Below are 20,808 nucleotides of genomic sequence, written 5' to 3' on the forward strand. Positions count from 1 at the left end.
AGCACTTGCTGGGGCCAGAATGGGCTGCAGCAGAAGCGAGGGGCTCCCAAGAAGTATGGGGAGTTTGGTGACTCATCTCCCATAACCTGCCAACCCCCCTTTGCACACTCAGAAGGCTTGTGGGTGGTGTGGGACATAAGGGACACCCCAGGGGGACAGTGAGGTCATGCAGCATGGCTTCTGTCCCAGGGAAACTTTTCTAGCAATGACTAGTTGTGAGAATTTTGGTGAGGCCCAAGTCTCAGGACCCAAGTATCAGAGGCTGATCTTTACTGATGCTCAAAACCCACCAAGTGCACAGTGTCTGGGTGATGAGGAACTTGGGACTTCCTGGTGGAGGAGGCAAAACACTGCCAGACGGTGGGCTGAGAAGTGCTCCCTTGCTCCCCAGAGGCCTCCATGGTGGCCTTAGGTGAGTTCTCCTGCTCTAGCTCCAACAAATGTCCACTGAGGCACCCTGAGTGGCCCAAACCTGGTCCGAGCCCTTGGGCACACACTCTGCTCTTTCTGGAGCCCTTCTCTACTTGAGACACAGAATACTTGCTTCTGCTTTCCTGGTGGCCTTGTCATCTGCCTCACTTACACTGTTCTCACTCCAGTCCACTAGAAATAGAAAACCATTATGCCCGTGATAACAAAAATAAAGAAATAAGGGGCTGGCCATGCAGGCTCTTCTTTCTGCACTCCACCCACCTCAAGCTGCTTCTCTGCCCCTTCTGCTCTCTGTCAAAAATGACTTTCTAATAGGCAACATTCTGCAAACACAAGCTCACACAGTCTGGGAGAGAATGCCCTCATCACCAAGATTCCCAATGTCAAGTATAACCTATAGGGAAACATCCAGAAAACGAAGGCTAAGAAGGGCAAGACCTGTTGTGGTGGTGAGCTCAGACTCCTTGGTCTGCAATTCAGAGGGTCTGACCACCAACGGTCAAGTCACTCTCCCACACCTTCCAAATGCTGGGACTAAATTGCATTTACTGCATACTTCCTACACACTGGGGACTCTTCCAAGTTAAAATGCATTAATTCCCTAGAGCTTCTTAACAAACGAACAGGATATTACTTAACCCTCCCCCCCACACACACCTTAACAAATGATGTAAATAAGCACAGGTAGGGTGGAGAGATGGCTTAGAGGCTAAGGTGTTTGCCTGCAAAGCCTAAGGACCCAAGTTCGATTCTCCAGTACCCATGTAAGCTTGATGCACAAGGTAGCACATGTTCGTTTGCAGTGGCTACAGGCCTTGGTATGTCTATTCTCTCTCTCTCTCTCAAATAAATAAAAATAAATTTAAAAATTTTAAAGGGACTGGAGAGATGCCTTAGTGGTTAAGGTGCTTGCCTGCAAAACCTAAGGACCCATGTTCTACTCTCCAGATCCCACATAAGCCACATGCACAAAGGTGAGGCAAGCACAAGGTCACACATGCCCACTAGGTGGCACAAGTGTCTGGAGTTCAATTACAGTGGCTTAGGCCCTAGCACACCAATTCTCTATCTCTCCTCTCTCTCTCAAAAAACAATAAAAATTTTTAAAAAAGAAAATAGGCACAGGGGCCAAAATAAGGCGAATATGTGAAAATCATACCCTAAGATCATGAACACCACCAAAGGTGGGCCACTTATCAGCCTCCTGGTGTTACAGATGACAGCCTGGGGTTGAGGGACCCTGAGTAAGTCACAAAGCAGGGAGTTCAACTCGGGTTCTGAGTCCAAAGTTTGTGTTCTTGTGTGTGTGCACGTGCGTGCGTGTATGTGTGTGTGTGTGTGAGTGTGTGTGTTGAAAGACAACTTCAAGTATCATTCCTTGCCTTCTGCCACGTTTGAGGCAGGGTCTCTTGTTCACCACTGCATCTGCCAGGCTAGCTCACCTGTGAGCTTCTGGGCAATTCTCCTGCCTCCTCCATGTCCCCTTGCCATAGCACGCTGGGAATCACAGGTGCTATAGCGCCTGGCTTTCCACAGGTTTTAGGGATCTAAACTCAGATACTCATGCTTGGGTGGCAAGCACTTTAGCCACTGAGCCACTTCCCAGCCCATAGTCTGCATCCTTGACTCTGATTCTCAACTGCCTTGTGATGAACCACCGGAGCTCCAAGCAGGGAACACAGACACATCTTCCCTGGGCCCATGGCATCAAGCTACTGCTGATGAAATGTTCACCCTGCTCCCTTCTCTCCTCCAGTTCTATCTCTGGGTCCCTCAGTTCCTGTCCTAACAATGATCTCTTCTAGTAAACATGCTGCTAACTCTGTCCACTATTCTTCCAAGTGACACAGACGCTCCTATGCAATAAACTCAGAGGACAGGCATGCTCAGACTGAATGTCAACGTAAGGCATTAATCTTAACACTAATGGGAAACAATAGAAAGAAAAGGTGTGGTATTCTTAGCATCATTAAGGAAAAGCCAGGCATCTGCCTGTTGGCTTGGCTCACACTCTGTTTTTGTTTTGTTTTGTTTTAATATTATTTATTTATTTATTTGAGAGAGAATATGGAATGCCAAGGCCTTTTGCAAATGAACTGCAGATGTGTGTGCCATTTTATGTGTCTGGCTTCATGTGGCTACTAGGGAATCGAACCTGGGCCATCAGGCTTTACAAGAAAAGGTAGTTAGCCGCTGAGCCATCTCTCCAGCCCTCCCTCGGTTTTTCTAGAGCATGAGCTGCTGGCTTTTAAAAAGTTGAGAAACTGAAGGAAGAAGATGCTGGCCTTAGGTTTTGGCTATTCTGGGTAAGCCCAAATTTGAGCTCATGTTAATGAGTAGAGAAGAGCTTGGCGTGGTAACAGTGGGGCTTTGCTTATGTGTCTTGTGTTGAGGTTAAATTTACTTAAGAGCCTCTGCTTTTCACTATGGAATTGTGCTTGTATTTTGCAGTTGGGTTTAATTCCATGAAGCTTTCATCTCAGAACAGGAAACAAAGCATGATCATCATTTTGGTGTGAATACCTACAATTCACTTAAACAAGCAAGCCATGTATTTGCCTTGAGACTGCACATGTAAACAAACACACTTCTGAAGGCTCGGCTGGAGCATGCTCTTGAAACATACCTTCCCCTCCGCCTGCCTCTGTGCACAGGGACATTAAATTAGCTTCCTGCTTTTCTTTCCTTCACCTCTTTCCCACAAGTGTACCCGCAGATAACATAAAACACACTAGCTAGAAACAAGCTTCACACAAACAAACAAAAGCTATCAAGCTGAAAGCAACGGAGATGGTCGCATCGCCCGTCCAACCATCTCATGTGTTGGTCCAACACAAAACAGCCTCCCTGTCCAGCTGGCTTAGAAACCTCCAAAATATGCTTGTTTTCACCACTGTGAGGGGAAGAGGTCTGATCCCCAAATGAAAGACAAGTTCAGTGTAATAGGGTGCTGGGAAACACAGGCAAGCTTCTTCTTGCTACCCTGTGTCAAGCTCACAAAGAGAAAAATCACACCATCCGACATGGTTGGGGGAGTTTAATCCAAAGCACTGCTAATTAATATCCCTGGCTTTCCAGAAGCCAGCGCCACATGCAGCTGCGAGGGCAACGAGGCTGTTCTCCCTTCAGTTTTATGGGAAGAACATTTTCATTACAAAGCCCCCTCCAGGCCCTCCTCTCCCCGCCAGATTAGCCTGGACAAGGAGGCAGGGATGATCCATCTCTCAGAACTCCTTCACTCCTCATTCACTTTATAATTTATATCCCATCTGAAAAGTTTATTGGTGCAACTCCCCATGTACCTGGCCACAGCCCTTCTGACAACAAACATTAGTGCCCTTCCTGAGACACCCTTGTCAGGGGGAGTTCGTCACTAGAATGTACCAACTCTTTGAAATCTGCCTTAGAGACAAAGCTGACTCTAATGACTACCACCTTTTCCCCCCAGTAAATATGGAAGATTTCGATTCACACTCTTTTGTTAAGTATGCGTTTTGTGTGGTCCCCAGGCCCCAGCGAACCCTGGGGGGGTGGGGTGCCCCTACCTTATTCCTCCACTCCCAGACAGGTGTCCTCAGTTACTTGGGCAGGTATGATCCTTTTTTTTAGTCCAAAACTGCCAGATCCCAGGCAGAATCTGGTGAGGCCATGTGCCTTATCATTTTATTCTCAAACTCCACGTGCTGCAGGCTGTCTCTTTCCAGCCTCCTAGAGGGACCCCAAATCCAATCTAAATGTCTTGAATTTACCTGTTTGTCTTTTATACATATAAATAGCTGCATTTCCATTCTCTCTTTGTTTCTCATTTTCATTTGGTTCTAATATCTGCATGTAAATGTCGGAAAATAGCATCTGTAATTGGAGATTATGAAGTATGGCCAGCTCCTGACAGGCTGCTAAGGAAGATGGATTATCCTCATTTTTCTGTAAATTTTGTCAATTTTGGAATTCATAAGCTATCAACACTGATCAAAATGGGACTTCACAGCTGTGTCAAAAAAGAGAGAGAGAAAGAGAGAGAGCACACACAGGCAAGAGCGCAGGAGTCTGCGTTGTGTGGGCACAGCAGATTGGATGCCTAGCATCATCGTTGCCACCCTTGCCCTTCATCCCCTCCCTTCTGTACTGGCAGCTCCCTCCGTGCGAGCTCCACTCCCCTGGCTAGATCAAATAGCTAAATCAGGAGGCTGGAAGGCCGCAAATCCTCCAAGGCGCCCACTCAAACCCGGACTTAATTTATTGCTGGGCGCTGCCTTCCTTATTTATCCCGAGGAGCCGGGTGGCTCTCTCTGCTTGGGCCTCGGAAGTGTCCCACTCCTTCCAGACCATCACGGCCCACTTGAGGCAATTGTGTTGGTCTCTCTCTCTCAATTTTCCCATTACTGGGAGTAAGTACTGTTGGGACTCTGTAATAGCCCGACTGCAGCCCATATCAATAACAGATGAGGTTTAATCGTCCAACACAAAAATTATTTAGGCGCAGTAAGGACATTCAATGTCATTTGCATAATGGCATTTCTATCGCACGCACCTAACCCGTCTTGCATAAACAAGGCCTTGGGACCATAAATAATAATAAATCATGACGTCTGCACGCCTCTTGTGGTAATAGGAGCCACTCTTTGTGGAAATTATTTCAGCAGGAAATGGGCACTGTAATTTTAAAGACATGTGGCGCGGTGAGGCGCGGTAAATCACGTGCGTTCGCACATGAGCCCCAGGAGCAGCCTGGGGACCTGCCTTGAGCCCAGAGTGCCCTCCTGGGGTGGCCAGAGGATACAAGGCATCCAGGGCGAAACATCCAAAGCCTCTAGAACTGCCACTAGAATGTGACACTGTCCCGGGAAATAGCGGGTGAGAGAGGCGGCATGCTCAGAGCCCAGCTGGAGGAGACCAGGGTTTGGACCTGCAGAGAGCTCCGAGGCCTCCAGGAACGCGGTAGCTCCCTGAGGGTACTGACTTTCGTGTGCCCTGTTCCCTGCTGTCCCCTCACTAGCTAGTGTCCAGAAAATGGCCCTGGGAATATCCTCAAGCTATGTGATGACAGGAGAGGATCCAGAGCTTATGTGCAGCGATGATGAGACAGGGTCTGAAACCAAGGTAAGGGGGTGAACAGAGGCAGGACCCCGAGGAGGAATTAAGATGAAACTGATCTTGCACTGAGCAACAGAGGGAAAAAAACACCTAGGACACTCTCAAGCTAAGGGGTGAGAGAAAGCGCGTGGGTAGGTGAGGGAGCGACCAGCAAAGCAACCAGGCCCGCAAGCTGGGGGGCCCTGTCGGGGTGTTCACATGCCTGGTAGCAGGGCTTGCTCACAGAGCCATTCTGAGCAATGAGCCAGACTGCGTACAATGTGACCCCATAGAGCTGGGCTGCCAGGGCTACTTTTCAGGGAGCACCAGACGCGTGTTCAAGTGCGAACCCCTTTTCTACATCTCAGCTCCTTCCATCCAAGAAGAACGTAATAAGGAGGTCCCTACCTACTCCCCAGAGCTGCTGAGACATCTGGGATGGTGTGGTGAAGAGCCTTGTCAATAGAAAAGGTGGGTTGCACATGTCAGATGAATATTAGCTCCTCCAATAAGTTAGGGGACAGGAAGGAAAGCTTCCCCACTCCTGCCCCGTGCCCTCTCAGCACTCCCAGTCCCTGGCCCGCACCCTGAGAAGTTCATGCTTTCCAGAAAAAAAAAGCTCTAGCAGGATACATACCCAACCAACCACAGGGTATATCTGGGAGGGAAAAGAAAGGACTGAGAGGGCCGAAGGGATGGCTTAGTGGTTAAGGCGCTTCCCTGCAAAGACTAAGGACCCGTGTTCAATTCCCCAGATCCCACGTAAGCCAAGAACACAAGGTGGTGCACACGCCTGGAGTTGGATTACAGCGGCTGGAGGCCCAGCATGCCGCCAATTTTCTCCCTCCCTCTCTCTCTCTCTCTCTCTCTCTCTCTCTCTCTCTCTCTCTCATTAAAAAAAGGCCAGTCTGTTAGGCTTGCCTCAAGAACAAGAAAGAAAGAAGGAACTGAGGCTGGAGTTATTAGCTGCTAGCCCTCCCTAGCTGTCATGAGTTGGGTTCACAAGTGGAGAGGTGCCGTGGTGTGACCGCGCTTGTGTCGCCAAGCTTGCTTTAAAGCTGGTGAAGTGGAACCGCTGTGCCTTGGCCCTCACTGTTTCTCTTCCACCGGCTACGAAAGCACAAAACACTGACAGAACAGCAACGAAGGGCCTGGGCAGAGATTTAACAGTAAAAGGTGCATTTAGGCTGGAGAGATGGCTTAGCAGTTAAAGGTGTTTGCCTGCAAAACCAAAGGACCCCGGTTCGATTCTCCAAGACCCACGTTAGCCAGAGGCACAAGGGGGCGCACACGTCTGGAGTTTGTTTGCAGTGGCTGGAGGCCCTGGCACGCCCATTCTCTCCCTCCCTCCCTCTCTCCCTCCCCCTCTCTCTCTCTCCCTAATTTTGTCTCTCTCTCTCAAATAAATCAGTAAAATAATATTTTTTAGAAAAGCTGCATCTGCTGGCATTTACCATGGGCTTGTGGGTTATGAGTCGTGAGAGCAGCAGTGGGGTCAGGGAGGAGGGAAATGATGGTGCCAACACGTGCTGTGTCTACAAAATGTTCCTACTGAATAAAAATTAAGGAGAGAAAGAAATAAGTAGCCGGGCGTGGTGGTGCACGCCTTTAATCCCAGCACTCGGGAGGCAGAGGTCGGAGGATCGCCATGAGTTCAAGGCCACCCTGAGACTCCATAGTGAATTCGAGGTCAGCCTGGGCTAGAGTGAATCCCTACCTCCAAAAACAAAACAAAATAAAACAAAAAAAGAAGTATAAATTGCATTTGTATTCGATGTACATTAAAAAAAAAAAAGCTGGGCTGGAGAGATGGCTTAGCGGTTAAGCGCTTGCCTGTGAAGCCTAAGGACCCCGGTTCAAGGCTCGGTTCCCCAGGTCCCATGTTAGCCAGATGCACAAGGGGGCGCACGCGTCTGGAGTTCGTTTGCAGTGGTTGGAAGCCCTGGCGCGCCCATTCTCTCTCTCTCCCTCTATCTGTCTTTCTCTCTGTGTCTGTTAATAAAAAAAAAAAAAAAAAAAAAGCTGTGTTTGTCTCTCAAAGGAGCCAAGAGGCAGTCAGTAATCGTTGCTTCGGAGCCCCACCTTTCTGGCTGAGGAGGCTGAGAGCAGAGCACAACGTACGGGCTATGTCAAGTCCGTAAGCGCAGCAGCCGTGACCTCTGGAAGCACGGGGGCGTCCAGCATCTGCAACCTCACCTTCAGCTTTATAGGCACACCCTGTTCTCACCAAAATAAGGAGACTTTGCTCCAAGGCCAAATGAAGCCTGGAGTTTAACTTCCAGTATTGTACTAACATTTGCTTCTTAGTTTGGACAAGTGGGCTGTGGTGGGTAAGACATTAACATTAGGGAAAACTGGGTGACAGGTATATAAGAACTCACTGATCTATCTTTAAAGGTTTTCTGTAAATTTTCAATGACTCCAAAGTTAAAAGTATATGAATGCCCAGGCATGGTGGTACACACTTTTAATCCCAGCACTCAGGAAGCTGAGGTAGGAGGATCACTGTGAGTTCAAGGCCAGCCTGGGTCAGAGTGAGACCTTACCTCAAAAAACCAACCCCCCTCTATGAATAAAAACTAGAGCTGGAGAGATGGCTTAGTGGTTAAGTGCTTGCCTGTGAAGCCTAAGGACCCTGGTTCGGGGCTCAACTACCCAGGACCCACATTAGCCAGATGCACAAGGGGGCACACGTGTCTGGAGTTTGTTTGCAGTGGCTGGAGGCCCTGGCGCGCCCATTCTCCCTCTCTCTCTCTCTCTCTCTCTCTGCCTCTTTTTCTCTCTGTGTGTCACTCTCAAATAAATAAATAAAAATAAACAAACAAAAAAACTAAAGCGGAAAAGAGACCAGACCATAGTGTGAGAAGAACAAAGTAAAACTGCATGCATCATTTTTCATCTATCAGACACAAAGGTTGAAATTGTACTATATAAAAGCAGGCCTTTCTCACTTAGGAGCATGAACCTCTTTGGCGAACAATTTGGCCCTAGGTTTAAAGTTCATAATACATGAGCTAGAGAGATTGCTTAGCAGTTAAGGTGCTTGCCTGAAAAGCCAGAGGACCTAGGTTCAATTCCCCAGGACCCACGTGAACCAGATGCACAAAGCCGCACATTTGTCTGGAGTTCATTTGCAGTGCCTAGAGATCCTGGTGCACCCGTTCTCTATCTGCCTCTCTCTCTCTCTCTCTCTTTTTCTCTCTCTGCTTCTTCTTATCTCTCTCTCTCTCCAATAAATAAACATATACACACACACACACACACACACACACACACACACACACACGTACGTACGTACGTACATACATACATACATACATACATACATACATACATACATACATATACATATTTCACAATACACATACACGGAGCCAGCAGCCTTTCTACTCCCAAGGAGTCACCCTGCAGGTACAGTCTGTCCTGTATATAAATAAATGTGGGAAAGGACTCTCGTTACAGGCAATTTAGAAAATAGAAATACTGGAAGCAGCCAATAGGAGACTTACTAAATAAGCATTAATACCCTACATAGTGAGATGCTGTTGTAGCTGTTAAAAGAACGAAGCAAAGCCGGCTGTACTGATGCATGGCTCCCAGCACTTGGGAGATAGAGACAGGAGGAGCAAGAGTTCAAGCCCATCCTTGACTACATAGAGAGTTCAAGGTCAGCTTAGGCTACATGATACCCTGACTCAGAACAAAACAAAACAAACAAAAAACCAGTAGCCCTTTATTTATATGGCACTATTGCCAATAAATGCTCGTTAATAGAAAATGGCAAGAATAGAACAATAGTCATATTATGCTAGCATCTGTGTTTAAAAGGGAGGAGTTATAGATAGATGGAGTATATAAATATATTTTTTCACATATGCTTTGCACTCACCAAAATATTTTATATAGCTACTACTCAACTTATGATAGATGTCCATCCCAATAAACCCACTGTGAATTGAAAATAAATGCATTTGATTGGCTGGGGAGATAGCTTAGTGGTTAAAGACACTTGCTTACAAAGACAACTGGTCCAAACTCCCCAGGGCCCATGCAAAGACAGTGGCTAAAGTGGTACATGTGAATGCACTTCAGTCGCAGTGGCCAGAGGACCTGGTGCGTCCACATGACCCTCCCCCTCTCTCAAATAAGTAAATAAAAACATTTTTTAAATGCGTTTAATACCTCTCATCTACCAAACATCATAGCTCAGCCTAACTCACTTTAACTGGGCTCCAAACGGGTGCCTGTGCCTACACTTAGGTAAAATCATCAATCACAGAACCTATTTCACAATCAGATGTTGAATATCTAATGTACTGGAAGTGGAAAACACAGTGGTCATCCAGGCATGCTTTGGCATTATAGACTTGATTAAATGTAAGTCAAACCATGGTAAGTTAGAGACCATGTGTGTCCATATACACTGCAGACCTATTGAAAAACAACTTAAGAGCTGGAGAGATGACTTAGTGATTAAGACACTCGCCTACAAAGCCCAAGGACCCAGGTTCAATTCTGCAGCACCCAAGTAAACCAAATACACATGGTGGCACATGCATCTGGAGTTTGCAGTGGCTAGAGGCCCTCGTATGCTCATTATGCACCCACCTCTCTCTCTCTCTCTCTCTCTCTCTCTCTCTCTCTCTGTGCCTCTTTTTCTCTTTCTCAAATAAATTTAAAAAATATTTTTTAAAAAATCTTAAGAGTGGCTGGTCAGTTGAAAGCACTTACTTGTGAAGCCTGCTGGCCCAGGTTCAATTCCTCAACACCTACATAAAGCCAGATATACAACATAGTGCATGTGTTTCTGTGCTGTGGCAAGAGCCCTGGGGTGCCCATTCTTTATTTTCTCTCTCTCTCTCTCATAAATAAACATCTTTTTTTTAAAAAAAAAACAAGAAATATAGAAACAGGGCTGGAGAGATGGCTAAGTGGTTAAGGCGCTTGCCTGCAAATCCTAAGGACCCTGGTTCGATTCTCTAGGTCCCACGTAAGCCAGATGCACATGGTGGTGCATGCATCTGGAATTCATTTACACTGGCCAGAGGCCCTGGTGCACCCATTCTCACTCTCTGTCTCTCTCTCTTCCTCTCTCTTTCTCTAATAAATAAATAAAAATAAAATCTTTAAAAAAAGAAATGTAGAAACAACTGGTTATAGGGCTATCTTAGGAGGGGAACGGGGACATGGAGAAAAGAGGGAGGAGACCAACTTTGTGTTACACACATGTGGCAGCATTTGAACCTTTAATCACTTTACACATACTGCCTATTCTTTATTAGTATTGGGGGAAATCCTCCTGCCTTAGTCTCTCTAGGATTACAGATGCACACTACCACACCAGCTACAAATTTTTTCATGAGGGCTAGAGAGATGGCTTAGCAGTTAAGATGTTTGATGGCAAAGCCAAAGGACCCAAGTTTGACTCCCCAGTACCCACATAGAGCCAGATGCACTAGGTGGTACACGTGTCTAGAGTCTGTTTGCAGTGGCTGGAGGCTCTGGCATGCTCATTCCTTCTCCCTCTCTATCTGCCCCTCTCTCTGTCTCTCTCTTTCTCTGAAATAAATAAATAAGTAAAATATATTTTAAGAATGTTAATGAGAAATAAAAGTATCACATAGGTAAGTGGCAATGCGCAAGCACCGCTTGGATTTGAGCAGGGCCATGACTGCATCTGTGGGCCCCTCAGACCCCTCCTGTCTTTGGGGTGCCCTTCATATCCCTGCATCGCCAGCCTATCTGGCAGGCAGGCGTCTCTAGGACAGCATGCTCAACAGTAGGCTGCAGGCATGTGAATCCATGTGACCAACTGTGGGCTTAGGAACCTGCTCCATGACCCAGCCCGGGGAAGGGAGCCATTAGCACAAGGGGACGCAGCTGCAAACGGTGGCTGGGCTGGGAGAGACCTGGGAGTGTCCACCCCCCATCCTGTCAGTTTTCACATGGAAGTTGAGGGGGAAGACTTGCAGAACGACAGGTGGCCCCACATCAGGACTCACTGAGAGAAGCAAAGAGATGCTCCTGGATCTTCTCCCGTACTAACCCAACAGACAGAAACGATAGCTTCTGGGCTAGTGAGATGGCTTGGTGGTTAAGGCACTTGCCTGCAAAGCCAAAAGACCCAGGTGTGATTCCCCAGGACCTATGTAAAGCCAGGTGCATAAGGTGGCACATGCATCTGGAGTTCGTAGAGTTTGCAGAGGCTAAAGGCCCAGGAGCACCCATTTTCTCTTTTTTTTCTCTCTCTCTCTCAAATAAATAAATAAAAATCGAAATATTTTTTTAAAAAAAAGAAATGATAGCTTCTGGCAGTCCTCAGATCACAAGCAGGTTGGTGGGAATGCGGCAAGGTCACCGATAGGAACGCAAGCAGGAAACTCCCCGCACATTTGAGGTACGGAAATGGAAAGGCCCCAGACGTGGGTGGCAGCACTTGAGTAGGCACAGAGTGGCTGGCATGCGAGACGCTGCTCACTGCAGGACGCACTTAGCTGCTTCCCGGCTTCGGCACTGGCCTTCACTCCAATTCAGTCAGTAAGGTGCTGCCTTTCCCCTGAGCGCAGAGATGAATGGCGCTTCCCGTGAGCACACAGTACAATTCGTTTTGTTTTGCTTTTTGTTTTTTGAGGTACGGTCTCACTCTAGCTCGGGCTGACCGGGAACACACAGTGCGATTTTGACGAAGGTCCGTCAAATGCTGCAAATGCCGACGCTGGGGGCAGAGGTTCCAAGAGAGAAGATGAATACGGCGGAGACCTGCTTTCCCCGAGTGCATGAGCGCAGAAGGACCAGACCATAGGAGGTCATCCTCGCCTGCCCTCTGCCCTGGCTCCTAGCCCTCTTTCCCTGTACCCAGCCTCAGTTTCCCCACCGGGGCCTTCGTGTCCCCTTGTGCTGACCCACTTCCAGTCCAGGCTCCCCGAGCCTTGCCACTTTCATCTCAGTGGTACCTGTGCCAACCCCACTGCTTCACACTCTTTCTCCCATTCTCTTGCATCATCGGTTTGCCTTGTGGCCTTCTGGTCTGTTTATAGGATAAGCAAGTGTGCCTCTCCAGAGACATGGCCTTGAGGTGGGTGCAGGACAGGAAGGTGCCCACCCTGCTGGTTCACCCCAGCATCCCACAGAAAGTGGCTCCAAGCCGGTTTCCACCTTCTCCCATCCCGCACGTCAAGAGGCTGTGCCTGACCTCCAGGGCTTGAGCCTCATACACCTGGGCCTACTTGAGAAGAAGCAGAGCGCCGTGGTCCAGTGCAGCTGATCTCGCTTACTCCAATGCTACCGAAGACACTGGCTCAGAATTTGTGGGTTAGTTCAACACTCACACATGAGTGTGAGCACACACACACACACACACACACACACACACACACACACACAGAAAGAGAGAGAGAGACCATATCTCGGCAAATGAGTTAGTGCTAGGAAAGAAGACCTATGATGAGACAATCAGGATAGAATAATGTTGCCACAGAGGGTTTTGTTTTGTTTTTCAAGGTAGGGTTTCGCTGTAGCCCAGGCTGACCTGGAATTCACTAGTCTCAGGGTAGCCTCAAACTCACGATGATCCTCCTACCTCTGCTGGGATTAAAGGTGTGCACCACCACGCCCAGCTCTGCAACAGAGTTTTCATAATGAAATCGGAAAAGGCACAAGGAAGATGTCAAAAGGAACAAACAAGTCTTCAAACTCTTCAGAGTTCATAATCCATTGGGTTTTTTTTTTCAAGATAAGGTCTCACTCAGCCCAGGCTGACCTGGAATTCACTATGTAGTCTCAGGGTGGCCTTGAACTCACAATGATCCTCCTACATCTGCCTCCCGAGTGCTGGGATGAAAGGTGTGCGCTACCATGCTCAACTTTTTTTTCTTTGTCACTCACTCTCTTGATTCAGTTACTCATTCTTTCATGCCTCACTGTTTTCCAGGAAAGACTGAAGGGAACTCATGATGCAAAAGCATATATGGAGATACAAAGGGAAGAAAAGAAAGCCAAAAGAACATAAAACGGAAGCAATAATAATCAACTGTAGCCAACAATGAGCATGTATGACATGCTGGCATGGCCCCCAACTTCAAGAGGACCCACAGTTAATTTCAAACAGTCCTAGAAGGACAGCACTCATTATCCCATTTTTACGGACAAGAAATTGAGACTTTGCAAAGTCACATAATTTGCCTATGACCATGAGGCTGGTAGGTGATGGAGCTGGGATAGAACCTGACTCCAGAACCCACTCTCTCAGTCACCCTGCTTCCCACCACTCAAAGCCAAGGTCAAAACCAGAAACGTATGTACTTACTAGAACAGGGGATACACTTGGTCTTCTTAGCTGCCACATGGACAGGAAAGCCGATAAGTAATTTCAGAGTCCGTGAGATGCTAACTGCCCATTACTCAGATTCTGCAGCTGACTCTCAGTTCAGGTAGCCTTTCTCCCAGGTTCCCCCAAAGAAGCATTCTACATGCATGGGAGATTTCCACAGAGGGTGTCTCAGATATCCTTCATCCAGGGTCAGGCATCACCACAAAACACAACTCACTGGAAGTGACACATGGAAGGGGACCACCCAGATCATCCCAATAGCTCAAGGGATGATTTGATTGGAGAATAACATTGGAGTAATGGAAGACGCATTGGTTACATGTTGCCTAGCAGCCATCACCAGATATCACATCAAAGCCGGGCGTGGTGGCACAGGCCTTTAATCCCAGCACTGAGGAGGCAGAGGTAGGAGGATCACCATGAGTTCGAGGCCACCCTGAGAGTACATAATGAATTCCAGGTCAGTCTGGACTACAGTGAAAACCCTACCTCCAAAAAAATATTATATCTATAATCCAAACGAATGTCATCAGTGGGGAGCATCCTGAGTCCTGTCAAGTAACAAGAGGGAAGTTTCTCTGTGTCTACAAGTAATTGCAGACCCAGTTGGGAGTGGCACTGACACCCTCTGGTGAAAGCCAAATGGTCAGTGGGGGCGCTGGGCTGGAGGTGCAGAACTTCCAGAGGACCACAGGCGGGGCCAGGTGTCTCCCTTGAAGATCGTTGTGGATCCTTTCCACCACAGACAGCTGTGGATGATGAGACCCTAAAGTTCTTTTCCATTTACCACAGTTACAAGGTTTGGATGTGGAAGACACTTGGGGCAGCTATAACCACACTCCCATCTCTGTCATTAAAACAATGAAAAGAAATAAAATTCCCTTTGGACAACTAGCTGTGACCAGTGCTGCTTTAAAGTGAAATTTATGTCAAGATAAATCAAGCAGAATGTCAAAAGGGATCAGTTCAAACAGGAAACAGGTCCTAAAAATAGTAACTTTTATGCTAGAACATTGGATTCATAGCTGTTCTTTCTGGCAAACAGCTGTCCCAACTAGCTTGTGCAACTGTCTTGGGCACTCCTGGAATGAGAGAACACAGTTAGGCTTTAAGTCCTCATCATCACAGCCTCCCAGCTTCATGGGCCTAAAATGTTATTTGGCTGTTCTGGCCCTCCATTTCCTTGTCTGCAATAAGATATTAAAAGCCCACGCCTCAGGGGGCTGTTGAAGGCATTGCAGAGCGTGCACAGAGCTGGGACCGGTGCTTGGCACATTGTAAGTGCTCAGTTACCGCAAGGCGACACGGGGAAGTGCTAGAGAGCCGTTCACTTTGTTCTCTACATGGGGCAAACACTCTACACCCTAAAAGAGAAGCATGCCGGAAACTGCACTGCTCCACCCGGAACTGATTCCCCCAGACCTGGGGCTCACAGGGGGTGTGGTATGGCTTCATGGAGCTTCAGAATTCCACTTGGCACGTGGGGCTGTTCTAAGCATTCCTGAGGTACAGATGGACAGCCGGAATATTTAAGCCAGAAACTGGCTCCTGGGAGCCAGCCAGAAATCTAGAGAAATCCAGGTAGTTGAGTTCAGTTAGTAGCGCTGGGAAAATGTCCTTCCAGAGAACCTGTGTCAGTCTCACTTGATTGAAACTTCTAAGCATGATCACTCCCAAATCTGTCCTAGATCTAAGGGCCAATGTCAGGTGCCATATGGTTTTCCTGCAGCTAAGCTCCTGGGGCATGTGGTGATCATCTTTCAAGGTCTTGTATGTCCACAGACTTAGGCGCTGTTTTCTGATTGTCAGGGACTGGAACAGAAGGCTAGGCATTGGTTTACAGGGACCCTTTATGAGTCAAGGGCATTTGAAACTTACAGGAGATACTGAGGCAACACTGTCAGGCAGGTCCACAACAAAAATTGAAAACCAGGAACCGGGCATGGTGGCGCACTCCTTTAATCCCAGCACTTGGGAGGCAGTGGTAGGAGGATCGCCATGAGTTTGAGGCCTCCCTGAGACTACATAGTTAATTCCAGGTCAGCCTGGGCCAGAGTGAGACCCTACCTTGAGAAACAAAAAATAAATAAATAAATAAAAATAAAAACCGGGCTGGAGGGATGGCTTAGCAGTTAAGGTGTTTGCCTGCAAAGCCAAAGGACCCAGGGTCAATTCCCCAGGATCCACGTTAGCCAGATGCACAAGGGGGGCACAATGCATCTGGAGTTCGTTTGCAGTGGCTGGAGGCCCTGGCGTGGATCAGGCTATTTTCTCTCTCTCTGTCTCTCTCTCTCTGTCTCTCGCTCTCTCCTTCTTTCTCTGTCAAATAAATAAATAAAAATAAAATAAACATTAAAACATTGAAAACCCATGGCCCCACTTTCTGTTTTTCGTACCTAACCTCCAGAAGCACAGTGCGTAATGACAAGTCGGCTAAACTCAGGGTTAACCCAAGAACAAAACAGGTAATGTTTTCCAAATTCCAAATATTTCATATTGATTTTTAATTTCCTTTTTCTCTCATTTTACCCAGTACCGGGGACTGGTGCCTGCGGGGCGCACTCTCTCATGGCGCTACTCCCTCAATCCCTGAAGAGGCCCAGAAGCCAAAACAGGGTGCCAGCAAGAGAATTTGCTGTGCTGCCCCAGAGCACAGACGGCATGGGACTTCTCCAGACTTACTCCATATGCTGTAATTTGGCACCCAGATTTCACTCATAAATGAGTTAATATAAATTAATATCCCTATTCCTGAAAGTGGGTGTCCCATAGGGAAGAACTACTCCTCAGAAATAGCCTCACAAAGCTGTCAGTCTACATTCAAACATTCAGAAGCAATGACTGCTAAAGTTTAAAAGATGCTAAAGGGGGCTGGAGAGATGGCTTAGCAGTTAAGGCGCTTGCCTGAAAAGCCACAGGTCCCAAGGCCAATTCCCCAGGACCCACATAAGCCAGATGCACAAGGTGATGCATGCAGCACACCTTTCTCTCTCTATCTCTCTCTCTCAAAGAAATAAATAAAAATTTTTAAAAAAGTTAAAAGGTGCTAAAAATTATACTGTATAGCCTAACCTAAGTTCAGGAGACAAACATAATGGGAAAAAAATTTAATTTTTTATATTTTATTTATTTATTTGAGACAGAGAGAAAGAAAGAGGCATATATAGAGAGAGAATGAGCATGCTGGGGCCTCTAGCCACTGCAAATGAACTCCAGATGCATGCGCCACCTTGTGTATCTGACGTACGTGGTGGGTACTGGGGAATTGATCCTGGGTCTTTGGGCTTCAGAGGCGAGCGCCTTCATGGCTAAGCCATCTCTCTAGCCCCAATGGGAAAAATTGTAAACTGCTGTGTATCAAATATCATCCCCTAGGTTTTTTCTTCTTCAATAAAAAAGACCATGCAATTTATTAACTCTTAGCTTTCATTAAACTTAGAACAAGTTACATTAGAAGTAAATCTTATGAAAATGCTTCAACATTAACGTATTGTAGCCAGTTTCAGGGACCTTAATGACCTCCACTGTCCTTAGGCTCATAACATGCCATCACTATTGCCAGCTCTCTACCTTTCTGCAGAGACACATTCAGATAAGCAGACCAATTGGCTGGCTTTTCTTTCTTTCTTTCTTCTTTAAATAAGGAAAATACTTTCCTAAAGGTATTTGTTATGGGATTGAATCAGATGGTGCAAAGTATCTAATTATATGCCCGGTCCAGATTTTACATATATGTGTGTGTATAAAACATTTCTTCATGTTAGGTATATGTATATACACATACATAAATAAAACAAATTTTCTAGAGTCATCCTCCATACTGCCACACCTTCCGCCCTGGCCACCCAGAACTCCCCCTTTCCCAGACAAAACACAGATACGAATGCTCTGGCTCTTCCTCTTTCCCCTCGCTCTTCCTTACTCAGGGCCCTCCCCACCTAGCTCACATGCAATTCTCTAGGTAATAAGTATGGGGAAGGAGTCCTGTCATTGTCATCCAGACATTCTCTGAGGATGTAAACAACATTGATCAATAACATCTCCCAGGTGTTTCCCAAGTATCTACTCAAGATTGGACCTGGTTTGATTCAGGTGTCTCCCATAAACTTATAAGTGCTGAATGCTAGGTCCCCAGCTGGTGGCAATTTGGTAATTGGAGCCTCCTGGAGGCAAGGTATTGGGGTGGGCTTGTGGGTGTTAGAGCCAGCTTCCCCTTGCCAGTGTTTGGCACACTCTCCTGCTGCTGTTGCACTGCTGGTGTTGGCCAGGAGGTGATGTCTAGACTCTTGCTCATGTCATCATTTTCCCCTGCCATCATGGAGCGTCCCTGCGAGTCTGTAAGCCAAAATAAACCCTATCCTCCTACAAGCTGCTCCTGATTGGGTGTTTTCTGCCAGCAACATGAAGCTAACTGCAACAATCAAATGGATGCCAAGAGTGGGATTGCTGCTGCTAGAAACCTAACTGTGTGGCTTTTGTTGGCCTTGAGGGACTGATTTGAGGGAGGAATGTGGAAGGACTTGAAACCATGGCCTAAGAGACAGCTTGAAGTGCTGTAAGTACAGCTTCATGGACTATTCTGGATAGAGGTGAAAGACCTGAATCCAGTAAGAACTATGGACTGTTAGGTTTGGCTTATAAGGGGAAGAAAGAGCTTTGCCTGGATTGGGCTAGAAACAGTTTGTGTGAGAGGCTTGCTGTTATGCCCATGACCTGAGAACTTGTGCAAGATTGCATTATGGAGAAATGGACTAGTGTAGGCCAGCCGGCTTTGCAAGAAAGAGCCTTTAACTGATGAGTTATCTCCCCCACCCTTGCATGTATTTTATCCACAAAAGCACAAATCATTATTAAGCCTGATACTAGCACACACATACACATACGTGCATGTTTTTCTCTCTGGCTCTTGGAAGTCGTAGCTACTTTGTCAAATCTGTCTTTTAAAACACGAGAACAGAAGTCACCATGTCAAGCCAGGCATGGCAGCTCAGCCCGGTAATGCCAGCACTCAGTGAGACAGTTACAGCGACCTCTTCAGAGGAGAGAATAAGGGCATAGAAATGGACTAGGTAGCTGAGGATCACAGGTCCCCCAAAGTAAATTTTTTTTTTCTTGCTTGGATCAAAGCAGTAAATGTCCTTGAGTCTGTAAGGAAGGGAGGGGGAAGAATTTGTTTTGTTTTATTTTATTTTTCCTTATCTCTTTTTATCCTAAAACCTGGCCAGAGGATGTGAACAAGATTTACTAGGTGCCCAAATATTTGGCATGGGATCTGGTTTTTCCTAATCTCTTCTTCCCTAAAGGAGTTCCCCTTCCCTAGAAATCTGATGAGAAGATGTAAATAAGGTTACTGGGCTTGGGACTAGCTCAGCCCCCATTCAGTCAACGCCCATAAAAGACCCCAAACAGGCTTACCAGGTAGGCTTTCCCACTTCCCATTTACCAGGTAGGCTTTCCCACTTCCCATTTACCAGGTAGGCTTTCCCATTTCCCATTTCCAGGTAGGCTTTCCCACTTCCCATTTACCAGGTAGGCTTTCCCATTTCCCATTTACCAGGTAGGCTTTCCCATTTCCAGGGATGGGTTTCCCCTTCTGCCTTACAGCAAGAGTTCTGTCTTTTTTTCTGTCTTTTAAGCTCTATAATAAATAGAATAAAATTGTCGTAAACTTCACCCTCTATGGTCTCTGATTTTCATTCATCAAATTCACAAGACAAGAACCCGAAGACCACTGACGCAGTAGAAGTTTTGTGTAACTGACCCTCTGGCACCCTGACTCCTGAGTTACAGCCCAACCCAGAGCTGAGAAAGGCTTTGTTGCCCTCAAAGACACCCCAAGTTCTCTTATTATCAGGAGGCAGAGAAGAGGATTGCTGCAAGTTCAAGGCAAAACTGGACTACATAGAGTCCCAGGCTGGTCTGTGTTACCTGAGACCCTATCTCAAAACACTAAAAAGAAATATATGAAGGGAAGAAGGAAGGAAGGAAGGAGGAAAGGGAGGAGAAACAAACAATGGTCCATATCCAGGAGCTCATTGTCTACATGGGATGCATCATACTGTCCCACTGCTCATTAGAATGACTAGAGGAGATCCTGGCCCAGGCAATGGCTTGAGCATCTCTTACAGAAACTTCTAGAAAAACTTCTGCTATGGTTTGAATGCATCTCCCCAAATTCACTGGTTATAAACTTAATCCCCAAATCCATACATTATTGGGATTTGGACGAAGAGTCTTTGGCGGTGATTAGGGTTTGGTAAGGTCATGAGAGTTGGACAAGGTCATGGGGAGGGGCGTCCACGGTGGCACTGCCATCTCTGGAAGAACGGGCGAGACTCCAGCTGGCACACTTGCTGTCTCCCCACGTGCTGCCCTCTGTCTTGCTAGAGAAAAAGAACTGATCACAGCCTCCAGACCTGTGAGCGAAACAAACATCTGTGCAAATTGCCATCTCGGGCACTTTCTTCCAGCTGCAGAAAACATAAAAAGATGCCACCCCAGTGGTTCCTCCAGCCTGCCCACTGTTCCCCCGGCCCGGGCTGTGTTCCTGCAGCCACACCGCACCCCACTCCAGCCCACAGGCTTGAGGCCCACCTCTTCCTGCGCTCAGCAACCCCACCTCACTTGCAACCTTGTCTTGGCCCCGTGACTCCCCGGGAACCCAGCTGTGCCTTGAGAGCTTCATGATAGCTGAGAAGCCCGCATCTGATATGAACAGAGCAGCTTTATGTCAATAGTGATAGTCACATACTGCGGTTGTTACTCAATAAAACCAATAAAGAAAATGAAAAAAAAAATGGACTGGTGTGAGCAGAGGGGTATAGCACAGAAAGAAATGAAATCTTTGGGCCAAAACTTCTGCCCATTCAACTGCAATTGTTTGAGAAATTACAACCATTGAGACTGGGCCAGCTGATCTGCACTGGGACAATAGGAAGAATGCACTTTTGAATTAAGGGGCCTGAATGCTGAAG

General features: G+C 47.0%; 1 protein-coding gene and 1 non-coding gene across 4 annotated transcripts in view; both read right to left on the reverse strand.

Moving 5' to 3' along the window:
- Window positions 1-20,808, reverse strand: part of Pax5 (paired box 5) — a 224,607-nt gene that overhangs the window by 119,099 nt on the left and 84,700 nt on the right. The gene's annotated exons all lie outside the window — the stretch shown is intronic.
- LOC123457884 lies at window positions 17,323-17,450 on the reverse strand. Its single transcript, XR_006635242.1, has one exon. It is a non-coding gene; the product is annotated as a small nucleolar RNA SNORA33 (small nucleolar RNA).

This window comes from Jaculus jaculus, chromosome 1 (assembly GCF_020740685.1).
Source record: "Jaculus jaculus isolate mJacJac1 chromosome 1, mJacJac1.mat.Y.cur, whole genome shotgun sequence".
Lineage (NCBI taxonomy): Eukaryota > Metazoa > Chordata > Mammalia > Rodentia > Dipodidae > Jaculus > Jaculus jaculus.